The 8,659-nt window shown below is 42.7% G+C and overlaps 1 pseudogene across 1 annotated transcript; it reads right to left on the minus strand.

The window, feature by feature from the left end:
* Positions 1-229: 229 nt before the first annotated feature.
* Positions 230-723, minus strand: LOC307111240 (ribonuclease H2 subunit C-like; annotated as a pseudogene). Its single transcript has one exon. The product of its transcript is annotated as a ribonuclease H2 subunit C-like (transcript).
* Between the last annotated feature and the right edge of the window lie 7,936 nt (positions 724-8,659).

Genomic DNA, 8,659 nt, shown 5'->3' on the forward strand with positions numbered 1-8,659 from the left:
CCCTACACGCTTTCGCTTTTCGTGGTGGAGCTGGGTGCCTGTCTGCTGGTGCACCAGGCCTTTCAGAAGCCTCTGCCGAGCCGGAGCAGACAGGCACCCAGGTCCCTCACTTTTGTTTTGTTTTTGTTTTTGCTGTGAAAGAGCTCATTTATTGGGTTGGTGGACTCAGTAGATCCAAAGTGGAGAGCTGGTGAAGGGATCGGTGGCTTCCAGTTTCAAGCGCTGGTTCTCAGTCCTGCGGCACCTGTTTATGGATCACTTGGGCGAGGCTGGGCCAGGTCAGGGCCGCACGCACTTTGGCATCCGGGCCAGGGATGCTCTCCAGGGCCCACAGGGTGAAGCGGCTGAAACTGGCGGAGGCACGAATAAAGCGGTCGAAGTCCCGCTCCAGCGCCTCCGGGGGTTCCACCAGCTCCTGCTCGTCCTTGTCGGATCCCGCTGAAAAGTCCTGCTTCCCCACCAACTTCTCTTCCATCACCATCACCATCACGTATCCCAGCAGGCCAGGCGGCACCTCCACCTCCTCGCCCCTCAGACTGCGGCCCCGAAACGACACTTGGAGTCCATTGGGACCCTGACGGATGGCCGGGGTGAAAAAGCGCCCCACAGGGGCGGGCCGGTTAACCCGGACTTCACAGGGCAGGAGGTGCAGCGTGTGCGCAGAGTGACGGGGCGTAGGTGGATGCGGTGCTTCTCCATGTCTTCCTCGTCGCTGCTCTCCATCTTCTGCCAGGTTTCCGTGGCTCGCTGACTGAGGCCAGAGCACGCTCCCCCACTTTTGATGGTCCGCGGCCGCTGAGGGGGGCTACCCTGCTGTTGAGAGACGCAGGGGGCGGGACCCCCTCAGCGGCCCCGGATCTGGCCGTTGAGAGATACAGGGCCTGCACCTCTCAACAGCAGGGTAGCCCCGCTCTGTGGCAGCGGATCCGTGCCTCTCAATGGCCGGATAGGCCACCCTGAGTCCCGCCCCCCAGCCTCCCGCTGCCCAATCGTGGGCGTAGTGGAGTGATGGTAATTTACATGTTACTCTATTATTAGATAGGATTCTATTTCAGGAATTTAAGCCAATTAAATTCCTGAGTAAACTTGACTTGTAAAGAAACTATTTCATGGAGGTACCATTTTAAATTGTTTTCTTTGCAATGATAGTTTTACCTTCTTTGACCCACATTGGTAGGAAATCCTTTTAAAAGACTCCAATATTTTTTCATTATTTATTAATAAAATAGCCCTCCAAGGTTGGGTTTTTAGGTCTAGCACCTTGGTTAGAGCTTTCACATGAACAAATCCAGAACCAATTTAGGACTGGCTATGTGGTATCTTGTAATTAAGAACCTAATCTAGTTTTGTTTTTTAAATAATTAAGGTACAAAATTTTGGGCAGCTGATCCAATACTTTTACCCTCCTCTAGCTCTAATAATTTATGGCCTATCTTGATGAATGTTCCATGTGAGCTTGAGAAGAATATGTGAATTCTGCTGCTTTTGGGTGATTTCATTTTATATAATCTCTTAATATATTTATGCTTCTCATGTGGACTGAATTGTGTTTTTCCCAAACTCATATGTTGAAGCCCAAAACTCCAATGTAACTATACCTGGAGATTGTGTCTTTAGGAGGTAAAGTTAAGTGCTGTCATAAAAGTGGTGCTCCAATGCAATATTACTAAGGTCTTATAAGAAGAGGAACAGAAAGAGAGATCTCTTTCTCAACCACGTGAGAAGTTGGCCATCTAGAAGCCAAGAAGAGGGATCTCAGTCTCCAGAATTTCAAGCCTCCAAAACTCTGACTAAATTTCTGTTGTTTAAGCTACCTAATTTATTAATTTGTTATAGCAGCTTAAGGTGACTAAAGAGCTTCTTTTTAATTTTATTGTTAGTGATTGCCCTAGACCAGTGATGGCGAACCTATGACACGCGTGTCAGCACTGACACGCGTAGTCATTTGTGATGACACATGGCCGCTGAGGTGGCCGCATGCCAAGGATGAAACATTTGCTGCTCCTGAGGATGAAACATTTGCTGCTCCTGAGGATGAAACATTTGCGAAATAATGTTTTTTCCTCAAAGTGACACACTACCCGAGTTATGCCCAGTTTTTTGGTGAAGTTTGACACAGCAAGCTCAAAAGGTTGCCCATCACTGCCCTAGACTTTGCAAAATACCTTGATAAATAATATAAGTTCACTTTCAAATAACACTATACCAGTTTATGGGTTATGTAGGTACCTTATTCCTCCCATCCTTTATGACATTGCTGTCATTCATTTTAACTTGTTCATGTGCAAAACTCACTCTATACTTTGTTACTCTTATTTTTAAATAAACACTTATTTCTTGATCAATTAAAATTAAAAAGATTTTCTTTTACCTTCATTTATTTCTTCTCTTTCTTTCTTTGTGTAAGACTAAGTTTTGGATCTATATAATTTTTTTTTCTCCTTGAAGAAACATTTCTTATAAGGAACTTTTTTTCTGGCAGTGAAGTCTTTCACTTTTTGTTCATCTGATAAACTATTTCTTCTTTACTTTGGAAGACTAGGTCATGATACAGAATTTTAGGTTGGTAGGGTGTTTTTTTTCTTTCAACATTTTAAATATTTCACCCAATTCTCTTCTTGCTTACATAGTTTCGTCTGGAGAGAAATCCAATGTAATTTTTCTATAGGTAAAGTTTTTTATTTTGTGGTTTCTTTTAAGAGTTTCTTTTTATCTTTGGTTTTCTCCAGTTTGATTATGATTAAAAACAAACAAACAAAAAACCCCACAAAACCAAAATCAACAACAAAAGGTTACTTGTTCTCTGAGATTCCTTAATCTGTAGTTTGGTGTCTGTTATTAGTTTTAGAGTGTTTTCAGCTATTAGTACATCACATATTTCTTTTGCTCCTTTTGATCTGGTATTTCTATTATTTATATGTTATACCTTTTTATATTGCACTATAGTTCTTGGATATTCTGACTTTTATTTATATTTATCCATTTTTTTTCTCTTTACCTTTCAGTTTTAGAAATTTATATTGCTGTATATTCAAGCTCACTGATTCTTTCTTCAGCTGTGTCCAATCTACTCATAAGCCCATGAAAAATATTTTTCATTTCTGTTACACTGTTTTTTATTTTTAGAACTCCCTTTTTATTTGTTATTACAGTTTCTGTCTCTCTGCTTACATTACCCATCTTGAATGTTGCCTTCTTTTTCTTTAGATTCCTTAACATATTAATTATAGCTATTGTAAGTTCTATATCTGATAATTTCAAAATCTGTATCATATATGAATCTGTTTTTTATCCTGCCTTTGCCCATTCAGGATATATTTTTTTCTTACCTTTTAACATGCCTTAAGATTGTTTTTTTTTTTGTTGAAAGTCAGATATGATATATTTGGTAATAGAAACTCAGGTATATCAGCATTTAGGGTGAGTTTTTATGTTAATTGAACTCAAGGGTTTTTCAACTAGTGTGTCCAAAGAAGCACACTAGTGTGCTACAAGATTTTTAAAACATGCACTACTTGAGTATTTAGTCAGTGGCACTGACCTCTTTTCCCTTAGATTGTCAAATAAAAAAAAATGACATCAGCCAATACAACAATAGCTCTGTGGTGTAAATGAATCAAAATTATACGTATTTTTTTGTCAGATTGGCTAAAATATACTTTTTGGTGTGCCACAGAATTTTAGTAATTACTTTATATGTGCTGTGAGATGAAAAAGGTTGAAAATTGCTGATCTAACTAGAAGTTGGGCTATGTTTAATGTTTTCTGTAGCTTGAGGTGCCAGAGGCTTCCAATAACTCAAGTGTCCTTGATTTTATCTCCCCTGCTTTCTTCGTACTTTTCTAAGAACTCCTCTTTAAATAGAATATATACTTTGCAGCTTTTTCAGCGGTAATCCACTGTTTTTATACAGGAGTCCTCTTGACCTGGTAGTATATTGCTGAGGATGGGAAGTGTTTTATGAGTAAATCTCAGTCTTTTAGTTGGCCTGTGTTCTAGGGCTGTGACCTTTACAAATGTTTCTTGCCTTATGTCCCCACATTCACCAATCCCTTATGTAAGACAGGAAAGATAACAAGAGCTAGCTTTGGGTAATTATTCTTCTAAATAATTGAAAGAGGGGGGTAATGCTCTAATGAATTGTTTCCCCTGCAGAATAGGTATTCTAAAACATAGTATCTTAATTTAAAAATTGAGAGATGTTTATAAATTGAGATAAAGTTAGGCCAACAAACCTGGAGATGTTTGCCATTGATAGCAGAGTTTATGATTCACAGTTTCCAGGAGGCTGGGCAGGTGTGTCATGAGTGGCCACACAGGGAGCACCTGGGTCTGCCATGAGGCAGAGAAAGGATTTACTGTGGGAAAGAGTTTTTATTATAGTTTCCATGGGAAGGAACGGATGAAGCAGACTAAATAATCTTGGTATTGATTGGCTTGAATGATTTTGGTAGGCTCTGGGGCATAGAGCTGCCCATGTTGTCCTACACCTGGCTATGGGGTGATGAGGGCAAGTGGATTCCGGCCAAGAGTGTAAGAGCCTGATAAAGGAGGTTATATGGACAAAGTCTTGATAAGCTACCATGACCCACAAAAGTAAAAATTATCTTATCAGTATTTGCTAAAAATCAATCCTAAACCTGTACTTTCAAGTCATGCCAGTTAAAAAGATAATTATACCATTTTAATAACTGGCTACCTAGCATAATATAAACTACTATAAATGCCAAGCTCAAGAACTTCATGGTTCATAGTTGTAAAAGCCCAAGGTGTAAAGTCTTATATCTTGGTTTCATCACATGACAAGTCTTAAATATCCAGCATTATTTTGCCTCCTTATTTATTTCTCTATATTCCTGGCCAATGACTGGATGATGGATTTTGATAGGATCCAACCAATAATACCTTCCCAGATTCAGAAACACCTGAAAGATTGGCAAAAGGCGTTAGGTAGATGGAAATGTAAATATCACCTATGTGATTGATATAGCTATATTGGAGAACTTGGGAAAAGTCTGATAGTTAAATGGGATTGATATTTCTACCTGATCCTCAATTGAGACATTAATAGAGTCTACCTATGGGAAATTGTAGATGTAGTTTTTCAGAATCACTACTTTCCACTTTTTTTTTTTTTTTGTGGAGATAGCAGAAAAAGTCAAAGCTCTCATTCTCAAGTACTTTTCAAGTATTAGCTCAATTCAGTTGAGAAATGTTGATGTCTACTAAACAGATAACTCATTCCAAATCCACAGTAAAAAGTAAGAGATTGTTCAAAATGCTGGAAGTATTTAGGGAAATGCCTACTTGTGAAAACTCAAAGAATGCGGATTACATGTTTTCTCCCTAAAAGGTAAGAAAAAAGAAAATAGTAAACAATTTCATAAATTTTAACATCTCAATTAGTAAAATTATAAAATGAAATACATAGATAGACTTCAGTTGGCTGGAAAAACACTTATTTAGGCAACAAATATCTAATAAAAAGAAATCAATGGGGAATTTATGTTTCCCTGAGACTTTCGAAGCTAAATATTGATATAAGTTCTTTCTTATTATTCTAGGAATCAAACAAATGTTCATTTATCATACTTCAGACCAAAAACTTCATGAGCTTTTAGTTATGCTCTAGAAAAACATTATTTGTAAAAATCTTAAAGACACATGTTAATTTTTTAACTTAATTGATTCTTCAATTATATATTAACACTAGAGGCCCGGTGCACGAAATTCGTGCATGGGGGTGGGGTGTCCCTCAGCCCAGCCTGCACTCTCTCCAATCTGGGACCCCTCAAGGGATGTCCGACTGCCCGTTTAGGCCCGATCCTACTGGTAGGATCGGGCCTAAACGGGCAGTCGGACATCCCTCTCACAATCCAGGATTGTTGGCTCCAAACTGCTTGCCTGCCTGCCTTCCTGATTGCCCCTAACTACTTCTGCCTGCCAGCCTGATCACCCCCTAACCACTCTCCTGCCAGCCTGATCAATGCCTAACTGTTCCCCTGCCAGCCCAGTCATCCCCAACTGCCTTCCCCTGACAGCCCGGTCACCTCCAAATGCTCTCCCCTCCATATTACCTCTTTAGTAGATAGGGTTTTTTTCTTTAACATATTGGACAGTGTACCTGCCGTGGTCTTCACAAACCAGTAAAAATGTAAACCCAAACTAAAAGTGTCATAAAATAAACTTAAACAGGAATTTCATGAAAGGTGATATGATGTGGTTGTTTCTTCCTTAGAAAGGTGATATGATGTGGTTGTTTCTCCCTTTTTTCTTTCTTTTCCTTGATGTTTCAACTTTTGTCCTTTCTTTCTTTTTTCCTTTTATTCCTTTTCTGTCCTCTCTTTATCTTAACTTTTCCGTTGGTAGAATTGTCAGTACTTGAATCTGTCTTGCTTCCAGAAGTCAAAGAAGAGGGAAACACACAGTCATCTGAAGAAAAAGATGATCTATGATGGGATTGGTGGTGTTTCTGGTTTTGCTCTTTTCCCGGTTTGATTGTCATTTCTGCCGGCCCCGGCATCTTCAGGACTTGTGCGTGGGCACTTCTTATTCATGTCTACAAAACCTCCCTGCTTTGGTGAAAACTGTAGGGGAAAAGGCCTTCCTGGGTGGGCTCAAGCCCTGCCCAAGGTGCTGAGGAACCAGGGTGGGTAGCACTCTGCACCGCTGACCTCGGGGTACTCTCCAGTAATGTAACTGCAATCTCCAGGTTTGCCTTCAGAAATTAGTTGTAAGTTACTTCCCATGTGAAACCCTACCTCAGACATTTCCATGTGGTTCCTAAAGATTTTAAACAAAACCCATTTACCTCCCTAACCTGGTCAGAAGTTTCTACCCAATGGGAGAGGTTTGCTGGGCAGCATTGCCCAGATATCACCGCCCATCTGGAATCACTCTGCTGGCGGCAAGGGAAGTTCCAAGGCTATAGTGTATGTGGGGAATCACTCCATGGGGGTGCAGCCTGACACCCCAGGCTGCCTCTTGGAAGGAATAGCTCTGGGGGGAACGGCTGCCTCCCAGGCCTACACCCCCCAGCTGCAGATGGGAGCTGATCTCAGAGGGGGCGGGGTGGGGGGGGTGGGGAGGGAGGTGTATAGGCAGCTCCTGGGTCTCCCAGGCCCACAGTCCAGGCTGGGACAGGCAGCAAATGGCTCCTGCCCTGCATGGCCGCTGTGGGCAGCTGATCGCGCCGGCCTTGCGCAGTCGCCTCCCAGACCCACAGTCCGGGCCTCCACGGGCAGCTGATCTTGCCTGCCGGTACTGGCGCCTCCCAGACCCACAGCCGGGCCTCGGCAGGCAGCTGATTGTGCACGCCTTGCACAGGCGCCTCCCAGACCCACAGCCCAGGCATCCGTGGGCAGCTGATCTCACCGGCCCAGTACTGGCGCCTCCCAGACCCACGGCCTGGGTTAGGGCGGCAGCTGATTGCCCCGGCTGTGCTCGGGTGCCTCCCAGACCCATGCCCGGGTCGGGCAGGCAGCTGATGGAGGCGGCCCTGCGCAGGCACCTCCCAAACCCATGCCCGGGTCAGGTAGGCAGCTGATCAGCTGATCAAGGAGGCCGTGAGTGGGCGCCTCCCAGACCCACGGCCCGGGTCCCGGAGGGCAGCTGATGGAGGCGGCCGGGCGCGGGCACCTCCCAGACCCACGGCCCGGGTCGGGCCAGGCAGCTGATCATGGCGGCTGTGCAAGGGCGCCTCCCAGACCCATGGCCAGGTTCAGGGCTAGGAGAGGATCTGGCCGGATGGCAAAGCCGCCTCCTAGGCCAACAGGCTGGGCTGCTCGCTGCCTACTCTCAGCGGCAGCCTTCCCTGGGACTGGGGGACTCCTGCGGGCCTGAGAGGACTGGGCACCGCCATCTTGTGTCTATGGGCACCGCCATTTTGTCGCGGAGTGATGGTTAATTTGCATATTACTCTATTATTAGATAGGTAGTATACCTCAGTAATCTCTAGCACAATTGTTTTCTATTCAACTGTGTTCATATGTATACCCAATTATATTTAAGGAGTGAAGTTCTTTAAAATTATTTTTATATAATACCATTTCAAATAATAGAGTATTCTGGATGTGATCAATTCAAAATTGAGAAAATGTTTTTATGTTGTTCATAAAAGTATAGTCTTTATCTAGTTGCTATACTACTGGAGCTTATGTTTTAGTGGAGGCAAGAAAGATAATAAATATACACAAGTAGATAAATATATAGATATTAAAGTAGTGATTATTGCTTTGGGATAATGATAGAGAGTAACTTGAGGATATGTGAAATTGGACACCAAAGGCCTCTCCTGATGGCAAGAAGGAAGCAGGCATGTGAAGAACAGAAACACAAACATTCCAGGAAGATAACACAAGAACTACAAAGGGCTTAAGGTGGGAAATGAGTGTGATATCTTTGAAGAAAAGAAAGATGAGTATGGCATAAGTGCAAAGGTTGAAGAGGAGATTGGTTACAGATGACTTTTGATAGTTTTATAGAGATGAACCAAGTAAGACCCTCAGATGTAGCTATGGAATTTGAATCTTAATCTACTGCATTTGAAAACCATTGGGGGGTTTCTAAAGATGTGAAATAACTTCAATTATGGTTAAAGACTATGCATAGAAAATTAGATGGCTCAGTACAAGCCTGAAAGAGAGAGATAAGTTTCAAG

Source organism: Cnephaeus nilssonii (genome assembly GCF_951640355.1).
Source record: "Cnephaeus nilssonii genome assembly, chromosome: 14".
NCBI classification, from domain to species: domain Eukaryota; kingdom Metazoa; phylum Chordata; class Mammalia; order Chiroptera; family Vespertilionidae; genus Cnephaeus; species Cnephaeus nilssonii.